The following is a 17,004-nucleotide window of genomic DNA, read 5'->3' as shown; positions in this document are numbered from 1 at the left end:
CTGAGAACAACTGAAGTCCACAAATATAATCTCCAGTGTGTCCAGCATAACAAGGAAGATACTGCTTTGTACGGTGTACATGGCCCTAGTTCATTTGATGCACTAAGTTATTTTGATGTAACCAAGTCTCTGTTGCAAGTGTATGTGCATGGAAGAATACACGGAGTCAGGCTGAGTCTCTTAGTCGCATGTATTGAACGCGTTGTCACATAACAAGACTGGCACGTGTTGACTGCCCGAGTCCATACACACACAAGCCCACTAGGGGGAGCTGACGGCTTGCATAACATTAGCCTACAACATCTCCCTTCCTTTAGTATAACAAAATACAAAACAATAACATGGATAGTATCAGTCATTAGAACATTAGTGCTCATATCCACATATCAAAATTGTGCAATAGAAATAGTGTATAAAGACGAGACAGTAAGTCAATATGAACCAGGACCTTTGCAGAACTATAACCACAAAATAGCAGTATCAAAGCATGCACAAAACAACCGTTTTTATTTATTTTTTTAAACAATAAACCACTGTCCCGCATGTGTGTGTGTGTCGGTCTCAGCTCAGTGTATGAGCTAAAGGTCAAGTCTGTCTGGAGGCTTAATATGCCTCCCGCTCCGGGAGAAGGCCCGGCCCTGTAACGCATGGCATGGTGTGGACACAGCCCGTGAGGGAGATGGCGTGACCTCAGGGCTGATAACCTTGGAGACGTCGCAGGGCTGCTGACGACTTCCTCTGCATGGCCCCCGCCTGCATGGTCCCCGTCAGCTGCACCCGCGTCCACAGGCTGCTCAGTTGGCCGTTCTTCGTGAGCTGCTGGCTGTGGAGGGGCAACCTCTGCTGGTCGGAGATCGATCCTGTTGCGACGATACGCGGTTCCCTCCACGTTGACGAGATAGGACCGCGGTCCCACCTGCTGTAAGCATACACCTCTCCTCCATCGGCCCGTCCTGTCACCCGGGAGTGGTTTCATCCTGATGGGCTGGCCGACATTCAGCTCCGGCAGATCCCTCGCAGATCTGTCGTAAGTCAGCTTCGTTGCTTGACCCTTCACTCTCAGCTTGTCTGTGACCCCAGTGGTGACCTGAGGCTCTAGCAGCTGGTCGGCCACAGGGAGAAGAGTTCTCAGCCTCCGTGACATCAGTCGCTGTGCTGGGCTGCTGTGCATGCCCTCAGTGGGCGTGTTCCTCCAGTGCAGAAAGGCCTTCCAGGGGTCCTCGTCGGCACGGCCTGCTTTTCTGCATAGGCTCTTCGCAATCTTTACTGCAGACTCTGCCTTGCCATTAGCCTTTGGGTGTCTCAGGGAGGACATGACATGTTCGAAGCCCCACTCCCTCGCAAACGCCCGAAACTCTCCACAGTCAAACTGACCTCCACAGTCTGAAATGACCCGGTCAGGGATGCCGTACCTTGCAAACTGCGCTTTGCACCTTCTGATGGCCGTACCAGCAGACAGGTCTGGAAGTAGATCGATCTCCCAGAAGTCAGAATAGTGATCGACCATGAGCAGGAAATCCTGCCTTGCGTAGCTGAAAAGGTCCATGCTCACCAGCTGCCAGGGACGTGTGGGGAGCGGGTGTGACATCATAGTCTCCTTCTGTTTCTCATGTGCATACTCTCGTCTTTGATTTGTCCCTGCATGTTTGGCCAGTAGAGAGTATCGCGGGCCTGTCTGAAACAAGCCTCACCCCCCACGTGGTTGTAGTGGATCCGTCTCAGCATCTCTGGGCGCATAGATTTCGGAATGATGACTCGCTGGCTCCTAAAAAGCACACCGTCCTGTGCGCTTATCTCATCTCTGATGGCCCAGTAATCTCTGATGGCCATGGGGCTCTCCTCTTTGTGTTCTGGCCATCCGCCCAGCACGACCGACTTCAGTGTTTGAAGGCACACATCCTCCTCTGTGTGTTTCCGTATCTGTTCAAGGCGTTGGCAAGTGACGTTGAGGTAGTCTGCTTGCTGAATGGTTGCTGTGTCACACTGCTCCTGCTGCATGCTGCAGACCATTTCAAGTCTGTACTGAATGTCCATTCTCTGTGGTGGGGTGGGAGCCCTGCTGAGCATGTCACTTATGTACATTTCAGGGCCTGGCTTGTACACCACTGTGAGGCAGTAGTTCTGAAGTGTGAGGAGCATGCTCTGCAGGCGCTTTGGTGCACTGAGAAGGGGCTTAGAGAAGATTGACACTAGCGGGCGGTGGTCGGTCTCTGCAGTCACATCGCCCCTCCCATATAGGTAGTAGTGGAACCGTTGACAAGCGAATACGATGCTCAAGCACTCCTTCTCAATCTGTGCATAGTTTTGCTCCGTCTGGTTTAGCGCTCGGGAGGCGAACGCGACCGGCTGCCCCCCTTGAAGCAGGCAGCAGCCCAACCCGGTCTGACTGGAGTCACTCTGTATGGTGACTGGCTTGCTGACATCATAATAACGTAGTACTGGCACCGCCGTGACCAGCGTCTTGATCTCCTTCATAGCAGCATCATGTTTGGGAAACCAGTGCCACGGCACCTCTTTGTCCAGCAACCTTCTCAGCGGTTCACACACCTCTGATAAGCGGGGCATGAACCTCGATAAGTAGTTAACGAAGCCGACACACCGCTGAACGCCCTTTGCATCCGTGGGGTTTGGCATGTCCATGAGAGCAATGAGGTTTGCGTCGTGGTCTTGTACAGCCTCCTCCTCTGTGTCCCCACAGCCGACCACAAGGATGTTTTCCGCTATAGGCTCAATCCCTTTCAAACCGGCCAGCAGCTCATGTTGTTTCCTCTGATATAGTTCCGGTGCGACTGACACACCGAAAGGGAGCTACAGCCATCGCTTTCTACCCCACGGCGTCCAGAACGTTGTCATCAGGCTGCTCTCCTCATCCAGGCGACACTGCAGGAATGCGTCGCGCGCATCCACCAGGGTGAAGACGCGTGCCTTTGGCAGCTTGTATAGCACGTCATCTAAAGTGGGCATGAGGTAATGGTTAAGGTTAAGGGGCTAAGGGGCTTAGGGTCGATGCAAAGCCTCAATTTGTCTGGCTTCTTCACTATGACTAGATTGCTTATCCAGTCTGTGGGCTGAGTGACTGTGGTTAAGTGTCCATCCTTTTCGTACTGGTCCAGCTGCGCCTTAACAGCCGCCTTGAGGGCCACCGGGACATTCCTTGGTGCGCACTGTACGGGCACAACAGTGCTGTCCAACACGAAGTGAATATCACCCGGCAGTGACTCGACTGGGCTGGTGAACACGTCATTGTAAGTGTTAATAAGACAGTCTCTGGTCAGCTCCCCTGCCTTGCAGTGCTCCACTTTGTTCAGCTCTTCAGGAATGGTGAAACGCATCAGGCCAAGTCTTTCGCATGTCTCCCCTGAAAGCAAAGGCTTCTGGCTGGTACACACAACCTCAAAATCCAGTCTGTGTGTCTTGCCCCTGATGACACACTGTGTGCTGTACACACCCATTGAGCTCATCCACTCACTGTTGTAAAGCCTCAGTCTGGCAAGACTTTTCTGAAGAGGAGCTCTAGGTGCCAGTCTCATCTTGTCTTTCATGCTCATCACGTTGCAGGTGGCTCCAGAGTCAAGCTGGCACCTCTGGACCCCTCTGTGGAGTGGCAGGTTTACAAACCACTTTTTCCTTTGAGTGTTCACAGCCCCCAAGCTCTCTGCCGTGTACACATCTCTCTCATCGCGGTCGTAGTCCTCCGGGTCCCCCAGCGGCGGGTCATCCACAGCGTTCAACTGACGTGCTTGCTGGCCTCCTTTCATGCATACTTTGGCAATGTGATTAGCAGTGCCGCACAAGCGACATGTCTTTCCAAATGCGGGGCACAGGTCTCTCCCCCGTCTGTGTGGTGTGCCACAGTACGCATCCACCTGTGCCTCTCTGTGGCTGTGCTGATGTGCTGGCGGACTCGGATGGCCTGCCTGTAGGTCTCCGTCCTGGTCGCTGTCCATATGCTACATTGATGCTCTCCCCAGGCACAGAGCTGCTAAGTGACATGGATTTTAACTTATTGTCCAACACCTCTCTCTTAGCATGCGTCGTCTGGTGCCCTCATCAGTTATTCCCAGAACAAGCCTGTCCCGTATGAGCTCATCTCTTAAAGCTCCATATTCACATGTGGCAGCTTTCTCTCTCAGGCTTGTGACAAAAGCATCCACTGACTCCCCATCCTCTTGTTTAAGGTTTCCAAAAACATACCTCTCAAAGATCACATTTTTGCTGGGTGTATTTATTTAGTATTGCCCCAGTTTGTCGAGTATCGCACCTGCGTCTTTCTGCTCTTCCTCCGTGAGTCCCAGATTGTGCTTGTAAACATGGTGGCAATCCTTCCCCATTAGCCTCCTGAGCGTTGCTGCCTGCACCGGCTTCTCTGCCTTGTCGATCCCGGTCGCAAGCAGATAATCCTCAAACTCTGAACGAAAGTTAGCCCAGTGGCAGTGAAGATCCCCAGTCATCTTCATGGGCTCCGGTGGCGGAATGTTTGAAGCCATCTTCCCCACGCGGCGCTAACGCTAACAGGCTAACTGAAACTTCTAACTACGTCTAGCAAAACCAATAAACGCACGCTGTAACATTAACAGGCAACTTAGGATGTTCTCTGGGTTCCAAAACCACTTCTGACACCATGTTGCAAGTGTATGTGCATGGAAGAATACACGGAGTCAGGCTGAGTCTCTTAGTCGCATGTATTGAACGCGTTGTCACATAACAAGACTGGCACGTGTTGACTGCCCGAGTCCATACACACACAAGCCCACTAGGGGGAGCTGACGGCTTGCATAACATTAGCCTACAACAGTCTCTGCCTCCAGACATCATGCACGATATGTTGGAGGGAGTTTTACCTCTGACAATGAAGTATGATATTCGCGAAGCACATAGACAAAAGCCTATAACTAGAACTGAGCTAAATGAAGAGCTTCAAAAAATCTGTATAGGTCAGAATGACGAGGCGAATACGTTTTTACTTCGTTTACAGGCGATGTCCTCCATTTTTCACGAATCAATTTCTCTCTACTGTCTTTGGTTCAAAAACCTCGCGAGCGTTCTTAAGATAAAAATCTAAGAACATCCTAAGTGAGAAAACTAAGAAGTTCGTAAGACAATCAACAATTCTTAAGAAAAAATTGTGAATAGTAGGGATGGGCACGAGTAGTAAATTCCAAACTCGAGTGATCGACGGAATTCTTCGAGGATCAATCGATTAGATTCGATTAGATTCGTTTAATCAAATCTATTTATAGAATGCAACGCATCTGCAGCAGGAATAGGCCTAATGGTGAACGGAAATATTACCAACCAAACCTGTAATGCTTATTCTCCATCAAAACAGTCAGAGTTATCAGAGTAATCATTATTTATTTTTGCAAACGTTCAAAACACATTTTCCTTACAAAAATAAATATGCGTCTCACAATTTAAATCACATCGAACCAAGGCCTGTAACGGTTTAAAAAAAACAAAACAAGTAGCCTAACCATTGCAAAAAATTTAAAGCTGCAAATAAAACGGCAGCAAATGGACCATGGAAATACTCAGCGGTGTGACATTCTCTACACGGCCGGGATTACACACGCGTCTTGCGGCGGTGAAAATAGCCGACACACTTGGTTGCTGCAGGTCTGCTTTCCCGAACTCACCGTTGTTTCAGGAGCATATGTTGCCGCATAGTACTTGTAGTACTCTGGTAGCTCGATTTCGCTTGGCATATTTTACATTTCACCTTATGATCTCCTATTTCTTTAAAGTATTTCAATTCTTCGCTGCGCTTGGCTTTAACCGCCATCTCTTAACTTTTTGAATTCTGGCGTGCCTGCACACGGCACGGCACGCGCCACACAAAAATTTGATACATTTCATTGCTTTGTGTCCACGGCATGCGTTAGTGGCGCTGCACAGAAAATGTATACATTTGCTTCAGAAAACTTTGTTTGTGTGTATATGTAAACTCGAGTTTGCCTGTCCACCAACCAAGTTCATTTGTAACGAGGAGTACTCGAGTAATCGATTCCTCACGCTCATCCCTAGTGAATATCGTTGAAGAATATTCTTAGGAACTTCTTATATTTTTTCTTAAGTTTTATCTTAAGAACACTTGTGCATGGACCTAAAGAAAATGCGCCAACGTTGGCTCAGCCTGGCTCCGCCTCTTCCGCTACGTAGCTAAGATGGCTGCCGTAGAGCACGAAAAGCGTACATCAATCCACACTCCGCGGTTTGACCGTTTTGAGTATACCATCCGGGTCCTTTCACTACACTTCCTTTCGCCCTGATCTTAATTGCAACGCACTACGTACTGTGGCAACCCGCTCCTTGAATGAGCCGGGTTACCGGTACAAACGACGCGTTTATCGAAGGTTAAATCCATTCAAGGCATTTATTATATACAACTTAAATCAACCAGGGTACTCGCGGTCTCTAGGGCCTCCGTGGGTCTCTAGGGCCTCCGTGGGCCTCTAGCTGCTCGTGGACCCGAGCGCTTCCTTCTTCCTAGCTCTCCCCTGCGTGCCGTGCTGTCAGTCCACCTGCTCCTTTTAAAGAGTCTCCCTGGCTTTCGGCCAGGTGTCCCCCAATCACGCTGATTGGGGAGGCGAAAGGGCTGCTCTCGGTCGCCGTCTGGTGGGTGACGGCGGTACACGCCGTCCAGGACCAACCCTCGGGCTGGTCCGGGCCGAGGCTTACGGGGCGGGATGCCACACTCCTCCACCCTTTGTCCAAGCCCCGGGTAGACAGGTCCCCCGCGCAGGCAGGTATCTCGTTGTGACAGGGCGTCGTCTCCGGCAGCGTCGTCTCCGGCAGCGTCGTCTCCGGCAGCGTCGTCTCCCGCCCCTTCGTCTCCCGCCGCTTTGTCTCCCGCTGCGCCGGCCGCGGCTGCATATCCTGCCACGGCGGCGACCGCATCTCTCCTGCCCCGGGACTCTAGTGCCGGGTCCCAAAGCCGACGGAAAATCGGGCAGTCCGTCCCGATGAGGAGCGGTACCGGGAGGTGGGGAACAACCCCTACCCGAGCCGTGAACACCCCGCGTGGTGTCCGGATGACCACATGGCGGCTCTCATAGGTCCGTATGTCCCCGTGCACGCAGGCCACCTCCATGGGTTTCCCCTCCCTCCCTCCCACCAAGTCGGGGCGGAGGAGGGTGACCACGCTGCCAGTGTCCAATATGGCCTGCGTGTCCTGGTTCATAACCCTTGCTGGTATGGTCGGGCTTCGGGATGTACCTTGCGTCCAACAGGTCGCCTGCACAAAGGACCAACCCGTCCCCACGTCCGCCGGCGGCGCCGTCCCGTCCCGGTCTCGCGCTGCGGCCTTGTCTCCCGCTGCGGCGCCGGCGGCAGCGGCGTCCCTTGTGGCGGCAGCGGCGTCCCTTGTGGCGGCAGCGGCGTCCCTTGCGGCGGCGGCGGCGGCCCTTGCGGCGGCAGCGGCGTCTCTTGCGGCAGCGGCGACGTCTCTTGCGGCAGCGGCGACGTCTCTGGCGGCGGCGGCGACGTCCCTTGCGGCTGCGGCAGCGTCCCTTGCGGCGGCGGCGGCGTCCCTTGCGGCGGCGGCGGCGTCCCTTGCGGCGGCGGCGTCTGTACCGGGGGGTCGTAGTGGGATCTTCATGGTGCCTGCATTCTCCACCATATGTGGCAACCCGCTCCTTGAATGAGCCGGGTTACCGGTACAAACGACGCGTTTATCGAAGGTTAAATCCATTCAAGGCATTTATTATATACAACTTAAATCAACCAGGGTACTCGCGGTCTCTAGGGCCTCCGTGGGTCTCTAGCTGCTCGTGGACCCGAGCGCTTCCTTCTTCCTAGCTCTCCCCTGCGTGCCGTGCTGTCAGTCCACCTGTCCTCCCCAATCATGCTGATTGGGGAGGCGAAAGGGCTGCTCTCGGTCGCCGTCTGGTGGGTGACGGCGGTACACGCCGTCCAGGACCAACCCTCGGGCTGGTCCGGGCCGAGGCTTACGGGGCGGGATGCCACAGTACTCAAACTAAGTATAATGACTGCGGATAGTATGGATATTGGAACACAGCAATAGACTATAGCTCTATAGCCACCTAAACAGACCTGTTTAGGTGGCTAGGCCAACTACCGTCACCGGAGCAAGTCCGGCTGTTTTCAAAAGCATCTGTCATTACAAAAGACAACAACAAACGGATCGGAAATATCCTAACAACACCACGGACGAGAGAAACTTATAAATCCCTTTATTTACCCATTTCTTTGCATATATTTTCTTTTGCTTATCTATTATTTTATTTTATTGTATGAAAATGTTTATATGTGAAGCACTTTGAGTCTGCCTTGTGTATGAAAAGTGCTAAATAAATAAAGTTGCCTTGCCTTTATTTACGGCGTTATGTTGTGATATAGTGTCAATAAAGACCAAATATACAGTATATAGCTTCATATTTACGGCAATACCTGTCTTGAAATTATACGGATGAGTTATGCTGGTGTCACATTCCATTGTTGGGAACGGCAGTTACCGTTTCAGAATGGTAGTTTCCGTTCCAGAACGGCAGTTACCGTTCCAGAACGGCGGTTACCGTTCCAGAACGGCATATGCCATGGTATGTCAGTGGTCGTGGTGGCACGTGCCACAGGCCAATAAACGATCTCGGCGTCTTTCCAATAAGCCTGTGCTGTTGTCTGAAAGACTTCTCCAGACTTCAGGTATCGTAGGAACAGCTACCCAAAAATGGTGTCTCTTTAGATTGTTGCCTTTTATAATGGGGCACCGTATTCCTCCTGGAAGCAGATACTGGCATGTGTTTTTATTATGTAGAGATATTGCAGATATACACTCTAAAAAGTATATTTTTGAAAAGTTGAAGTAAAGCACTGTTTTGATTTAAGTTTAAGTTCAGATTTCTGCTTTAGCGACGGCACTGTACTTTTGTGTATTATATCAAATTGAAATTGTACTTTATTACATTGACCTGCTTTTCTTATGCAAATGAAAGCGCTTCAATTAGGTTTCCCTGTCTAACGTCATGACGTAGACGTTTATTTGTTGAACGTCAACGTCTTTTCCAGCCAGATTTCTGTAGCTGAAGCTGACATTTTTTCTCCTCGTCAATCTCATCATCCACGCGGTCAAGGTCACTCTGAAAAACGGTACGTTTAATGTAGACAGCGTCATGTTTTACCAATTTTATTTGTCAGATAACAAATGTTCTGCCTGTATGGGTCAAAAAATGTACGTCTTAAGGGTTAACTTTAGTTAACGAACTGGACCGAACTAGCTAGTTAAGGTGCCATGCCGTAATTCCGATGCCTCATTATTCCGACGTCTCAATGGTCCGAAATATTTCCCATTAGATCAACATGCCACTAATGCCGACGGTTCAATTTTACGAAAACGGAACCCATTGTTCCGAAGGGCCGTTTGTCCGATAAGTCAAACAAGAGGCGCATTATAGGCCGACGGTTCAATATGCCAAATAGGCCTACATAACCGTCGGCCTAATGCGCCTTTCCAATGGGAAATATTTCGGACCATTGAGACGTCGGAGCAATGAGGTGTCGGAATTACGGGCAGGCCCCCTAGTTAAGTCATGCTAACTTTATGTTAGCTTAACATGTTCGATGCATTTAACGGATTTTGTGAAATGTCTTAGCCATATGTTCAAACCACTGGTGTGCTAAAGGTAATGTGGCATTAAAGTGATCGTTTTGCTATTAACTGATTAGTAGCAGCAGCGCTCTGCTGCTATTTCATTTAGGATTTTGCTAAATTAATGACTTGTGCAAGTAACTTCCACGCGGGGCTCTCGTGGTGTAATATTGTTACTGAAAGTAGTCTTAAGTTAACGTCTGTCATACTGTGTACTGGTTAAGCTGCTTATTTGCACATTAACACGGATACATTTAGGCTTACATGTGTTTGCAACTGTGCTGCACAGTTCTGTTAAGATGTGTGTGGGGGTGGGTGTTTTACTGCCGCCATCGTCTCCGTTAATGTGTTTAGTGAGACACAGGCGACGAGAGAGGGTGCATTTCATTCTCATGAAGCACAGTGGTGAATCCGGCCGCTAATTAAACAACACCACTGCTCTGCTGCTATTCCTTTTAGCATTTTTGTCAGTTTGCTAGCGGAGAGTTGGAGTAAACCTTTGGTTAGTAACCTTGTGCGAGGTAGTCTTGTGGTGTAATACCGTTACTGAAAGTAAACGCAAGTCATATAGTTTACTGGTTATGCTGCTTATTTGCACATCAGCGTGGATACTTAAAGGCATTTATTTTACGGTCAATGTGGTTACCCCTGTGGGGAAAAACGGTCTGTCTAGCTACTGGACCAGATAAAATGAGACGGAGAGGTAATAAAGTCTATCGGCACGAGGACCTTGGATTTATTATTATACAGAGTCATAAAGCGTGAGAGATCGAATATGTCTAAGTCCCTAATCAGCGCTGATGGTTCGTCCGGAGCTTCGCCTCCATGGAAGGTCTGCTTCAGAAGAAGGTGAAGAGTCCCTGTGTGGTACAGTTTTTATGCTGTATCCTCCTCTCGATGAGGTGTGTGCGTTTGAGGTGTGTGCGGTTCTGTGTGTTTTGGCTCCCAGGCCCTGAGAGAGCTTCGTAACGGGGAGAGTTCCTCGTGTCTCTGGTGTGATAAATTAAAACGGGGGAGTGCCCCCCCCGAAGTGTCTCGTGTGTGATAATTTAATGTGGCTCTCAGGCCCCTAGTATGGGCAGAGGTATCTCTTGGTTCCTCCTAACGGGGAAGAGCTCTCAAAATGTCTCCTGTGTGATAAATTAATGTGGCTCTCCCGTTCTGGAGATGATACTGGTGCATTGTCTGAGTGTCCACCATCTGCCTGCCTGGGAGATGGGGCCTTCAGCTCCGGCCTTGACCTGACTATATATTATCATGTTTGTGTTATGTGTTCGTTGGGTTTAGAGCAAGAGTCGACTATATATTAATGTGCTTGCCATGTGATGTGCTCATCAGGTTATTTTTCCCAACATATCCCCCTCAAGTCGTCGCAAGACGACTTTTACTCATTTGGGGTACGAGGGATAGGACTCCAGCACGGGACTACCATTATAACACCATTAGAAATAACAGAAAGAAGGCAAAATGATCATAAAAACAAACAACCATGAGCATGGGACTAAAACAACTCGCTGGACCTGGTGTATGGGGAAACCACGTGGGAGAAACGCTACCCATGCTTCAGACATGGGTATGCCATACACACCCCACCTAGGGGTGGCATCCACCCCGGCCTTACATCGCGAGCAGACAATACCAACAATACTGGCAGCAGATGATACACAACAAAACCAACACCAAACCATAACAACAACAACAAAATGCAACAACAAAACTACCAGTAAACAATAACGATATAAACAAAAATGCAACAATCACACAAACACTACACAATAACAATCACAGGAAAGAAATGCAACCCTGAAACCAGCTGGATCAGGTCGGGCCCCTCTGGCGGTCCCTCGTCCAAACTCTCCGGTGTATACTCGATCCCCAGGTAAGCTTGGATGGCACCTGCTGCACCTGTAGCGCCCATCGCTCATTGGGCTCTCCATCCATCCTGTGAAGGGGTCATTAATGCCGGAGCTCTCTGCCAAATCTAATCTGAGGGACTGTAACCCTGCCAGCACCCTGGCCACCGACCCATCCGGTGCGAAATCTGATTGCATCATCCTTGGGTGGTTGGTCAGCTCCGGGCGTGTCTGCATCTGGCTCCTCCTCTGGCCCTGGAACTTCGTGTTTCTCTTGCTGGAATTACAAACTTATGTACAACAGTTAGATGTTCAAACATATTTTCCTTAATTCTATTTCTAATTACTCTAATGGAAGTCCCTTTTGGGACCCTTGAATGTTAGGTGAAGGCATGGGTCGACCCTTAAGCATTTCATGCGGGGTTAGATGCGTCGTTCTGTTAGTTTTCATGCGATAACTCATTAGTGTCAGTCGTAGTGCATTAGTTCAATTTAGTGCTTGCACAAATGTTGTTAATTTTTTGTCTTGAGCGTCCCATTCACTCTTTCCACCATACCTTGTGGTTGAGGATTGGGGCGTAATCTAGTCTTTATTTGACATGCAAATGTTGAATCACATGTTTGAGTGTTCTCTGAATAAACGCTCCGTCTGAGCTTATTTCTGACGGAATTCCAAACCTAGTCATGACTTCTCTAGTCCGAAACTTGATTACTGTAGCCGCACTTGGGTCTTTTGATGGGACTGCTTCCACCCATCTGTTGAACACTGTATTTCACACTCATTTAGCTGGATGTCAATCATTGTTTGCAAGTATGGTGAAGAAAAACCTTGTTTTATTATTATTATTATTATTATTATTATTATTATATTATCTTTTTTTTATATATATATATATATTTTTTTTAATTCTCCTCAATACCTCCCCCCTTGGGCAATGGTCAAAACCATGCACATTAAATGATAAGCAAATCTAAGAACGCCGTTGGTGCAACCAACGTCGAAACGTCTAACCTTAACCATCAGCAAACTAAAACCAATCTTTTGGGAAGGGAAATCGAAACCAGTATGTCCAAAACCAAAGCCCAATATGGGTGGGTTTACCATCAGCCGCCGGAGACCACGCTGTTCCAAAGTCATGCACTAAACCGAAAAACGTACATGCATTAGTGGCCTTCTATACCACAAAGGTAAAATAAAATAAAACGCGACATGCCCCGTTCCAAGACCACCTCTGCTGCCAGAGCTGACATATCTGACTCCTGTTCCTCCTCCACCCTACACCCCACCCGGCACTTCCTATGATTGTTGCAGCTCGTGACTTCATGATCAAGTAAGCCAGTGTCCACAGCGACTCTGCCAAGTAATCGTGACTGTGCCTGCCTTAGGTCGTCCCGGGTGTCAAGGTGGGATCTTACCCGTCGTTGGCTAACCAGCCTTCCATACTGGCTCGCTGCAGGATGCCATACCTGGGATACAATCAATCCCCACCTATATGGTGGTATAGATCGCAAAGTGGAGGGATGGAGACAGAGTCTTCAGCCCCATCTGCCCTATGCAGCCAAGCGTGCATAATGGATACACATCAGGGGGACTATAAGACAAAAGGTAATTTATCAGAGTTAAAATTATTAAAGTGTTGCAGCAGCAGTAGTGGCATTTGAAAGGTAAACCCACTACTTCCGAATCCAAATTGACAACATAGCATGTAGGATCCCTTCCCAGCAGATGTGGCATCAATCCACCTGTCATCCTTGACCAAAGAGATACACCCCATATTTTAATAGGTGTAGTCCTACTTGTACAGTTTATCAAGATTACTTTATTTTATTTTATTATTATTCTCCTTCTTTATCATATCCATATTTATTCAATTATTCTTTCCTGTGTGAAAATAATATGAATCACTTAGTTAATAGCAACACCTTCTTTAGTCCAATTGCATTAGATTAGCATCACTGTTGTCCTATTAAAGTATCAACGTTATTGTCCTTATAACCTCCTCATGAACTTCGATGTTCATCATCATGAATGATAACTGTTGTCCTAGGAAGACAAAAAACAAAACTAAAACTAAAACAAATTAGCCATAATGTGAATATCCACTGTGTGTCTCCCTGTTTCTCTCTCCCTCCTTCGGGAGAACACGCTCTCTCTCCCTCCTCAGTACGGGGTGCTGTTTGGTGCAAGACAACAGATAAGGGTGGAATGTGGCTTCTCTCTCTCTCTGTGTCTCCCTCCCACGTTGGGTGCGGCCATAACGCCTTGAAAGCGAGTGTGCTCTGGGGGCTGGGTGTGAGAGAAACCATGGGTAGTTCCTTTTCTCGGCCAGCAGAGGGGTTGTTCAGGTGAAACCTATGGACAGAGACTACAAGGAACTTCAAACATGGCAGACAGGGAACTACAAATTTATCAAAGCCTGAAAACTCAACAGAGCTCTACCTGCATTCCTTTGATATGTGGTATTTTATGGCGTATGGCCACCACACGCTTTCAGTTGAACGCACTCTATTTCCTTTCTCTGTACTGTGTGTTAGTGTGTCTCTCTGTACTGCCTGAATGGTGTAGGTCGACAAATGGGGGGGGAAATGTGTTCTCTCTCTCTCTCACCCTTCCTCGCTCCCCTTAGGGTCAAGCAGCAGCTAGGACCGTTAACAGATAAGCCTGGAATGCAACATCCTCAACTCTCCATCATGGAACAAGGCCTAATAACTATCTCTCACACACAAAAAGATCCTTCTGTCCCTTCATTCACAAATAACTTTTCACTTTATTATATATAACTTAATACTGCTCCCCCTTTCCAAATTTCTATATACACAAAACTAGAAGCTGACCACCGAAATTGGTACAGGCCTCGTCAGGCCGAACCAAAACACCCTCACAGGTTCTAACTTCCATATGGTTTTAGGGAGGGGAACTACAACATGAGGTGGAGTAGAGGACTTCAAATATGGTGGACGGGGACCTCAAATGGGAGGACTACACATATGGGAAAGGGGATTACACTCTGGGCCTGAAAACCATACAGAGCCCCTTCTCGTGGTCCTGAAACAACCGTTCATTGTTAGAAAAACACGCACTCTATCGCTACCTCCAACTGTCTAGAGGGAAAATGGTCCCTCTCGATCGTCCTTCGACTTTAGCTCTCCTTGCTATCTCTCCTTGCTATCTCTCTCGCTCCCTCTCAAACAAACACACACACACACACACACCTAAACAGACCTTTCTCATTCTGTCTCCTCCAAACGCACACACAGAAACATCACCTCTTGCGTACACGCGCACAGAGACGCACACAGCCTTTCTCACTCTGTCTCCTCTAAACGCACACACAGAGACATATCAACAGATTTCTCTCATTCTGTCTCCCGCAGACGCACACACAGAAACATATCGACAGACTTTTCATTCTGTCTCTCGCAGACGCACACAGAAACATATCAACGGACCTCTCATTCTGTCTCTCGCAGATGCACACAGAAACATATCAACGGACCTCTCATTCTGTCTCTCGCAGATGCACACAGAAACATATCAACAGACTTCTTCTTTTTTTTTGATAACTGTATCCCTTAAGGCACAGTTTCTCAATCCTCTTTTAAAAAAAAGCATCAGCATCATGAATACAGAGATATTTTATTGCCAAATAACCATTGAAATATGTTCTGTAATATTTAAACAATACCTGCATGTGATGGAATTTATTGTCATTCATATTAAGGTGAATGGTAGGCTATTACAAACTACATTTACACTGTTGCTGTCTTTGATGCCTCAGTCAGATAGGAATGCAGTTTCATATTTATCATACCATTTACGACGATCACCTTTTACGCAGTCAGTGTGAATAAATATTAATTTGCAGCATTTCAATTACTATTTACGGGCAACTATGGCCGTTGCATGAAGTTGCAAAGGCTGCTACACATTTCGAGTTTATTGTGTTTTATAAAATGAAACTGGGGCTACTCCAGGGGCTTCATTTAAAAAAAGGGCTTATGATTCAAGTCAAAAGCATGGCATACGGTGGATGATAGGATGATACAGTGGCATACGGATTGTTTAAACTGTTGTGTTTAAAACATTTGGCTCCACCACCACTATCTCCTTAAAAATTCAACCTACAAAGGAACTCCCAGTAAAGCCAGTTTCTTTGTTTTCTCAGTTTTCCGCTTCATGTGGAGATGCAAGGACTGTGGGATTGTGTTAAAAAGAACATCTGAGCTGCTCAAGCATTACAAACTGAATCATAGGCACTACGGACGGGGCCATTCATATCCATGTACCTATTTACATTGTACATGTAGATTCAAGACTTGGAATGCCCTACTGAGCCATTTATCAAGGAATCACCCTGCCCAACAAGCTATCAACAAAGCCGTATCAACATTCACATGCCATATTTGTGTTCATAATCAACTCTCCCCTGAGAGGGAATTTTTTCAACACATCTTTAATCATCTTAAAAATAAGGAGACTGTTACATGCGTGTTCCAAGACTAAAACCAACGTATGTGAGAACTTCAAAAGCCATAAATACAGGAAACATTCTGGGACAGGGAATATCTTTAAGCCTGGTATTAATTCTGTTACAGAATCCTTTGCCAGTCTTGCCAGTGATATTTCAAATGGGGAACGTATAGAGAGCAATGACGATTTAGATTCTGCTTTTGTCGATGTGGTTCCTGAGAACTTATAGAAGAATATCGAGCTTAAACTTGCGTCAGTCCTTCTTAAGTTAGAAAACATCTTTCTTGTGTCAAATGCTGCGGTAGATGAACTTCTGCAGGAGTTTAACTATTTCATTGGTTCTCTTTCTCTGCCAATCACTCAAAAGACTATTAGCCAAGTATTAAAAGATAATGGTTGCCAGTTTGACCAGTCAGTGGTTAAAAAACTAGCCAGTGCACTCTGTGATACAAACCCTGTTAAAAAAGCAATTGGAGATAAAGGCCCACTTTCCAGTGCTTGGAGGCGAAAGGCTTACTATAAGTTACACTTTAATGTAGTGGAACCAGTGGAATGTATACTAGACCAAAATAATAGAAAGTCATTCCAATATATTTCAATTTTAAAGTCTTTGGTACAAATTCTTGACTGCCAGACAATCTTAGATCAGGCTGTTAATTTGAATAATGTAGATAAAGAACCACATGGAACTTGTGCACAGATATACAGATCTTTCTTTGATGGTGCCTTGTTCAAAGACTGGACTTTTGTCTAAACAGGAAAGCATTTCCTTGATATTATATATTGACGATTTTGAAATATGTAATCCCCTTGGCACATCCAGAAGGAAGCATAAAATCTGTGGTTTGTATTGGACTCTGAGCAATTTACCACCGGGCTGTAACTCTGCTTTGTCCTCCATCTATTTGGCAGCTTTAATCAAAAGTACTGATCTGAAGTGCTATGGCTATGATAAAGTGTTGGAACCTTTTCTTAATGATCTAGTCATTTTGGAACAGAAAGGGATATTTGTGTCGAAGTTGGGCAGAACAATAAAAGGCACAGTTCAGTTTGTGGTTGCTGACAACCTTGGGGCA

The sequence above is a fragment of the Gadus macrocephalus genome, chromosome 4, assembly GCF_031168955.1.
Source record: "Gadus macrocephalus chromosome 4, ASM3116895v1".
NCBI lineage: Eukaryota > Metazoa > Chordata > Actinopteri > Gadiformes > Gadidae > Gadus > Gadus macrocephalus.
The sequence above is the reverse complement of the archived record's forward strand: the minus strand, read 5'-3'. Positions refer to the sequence as shown.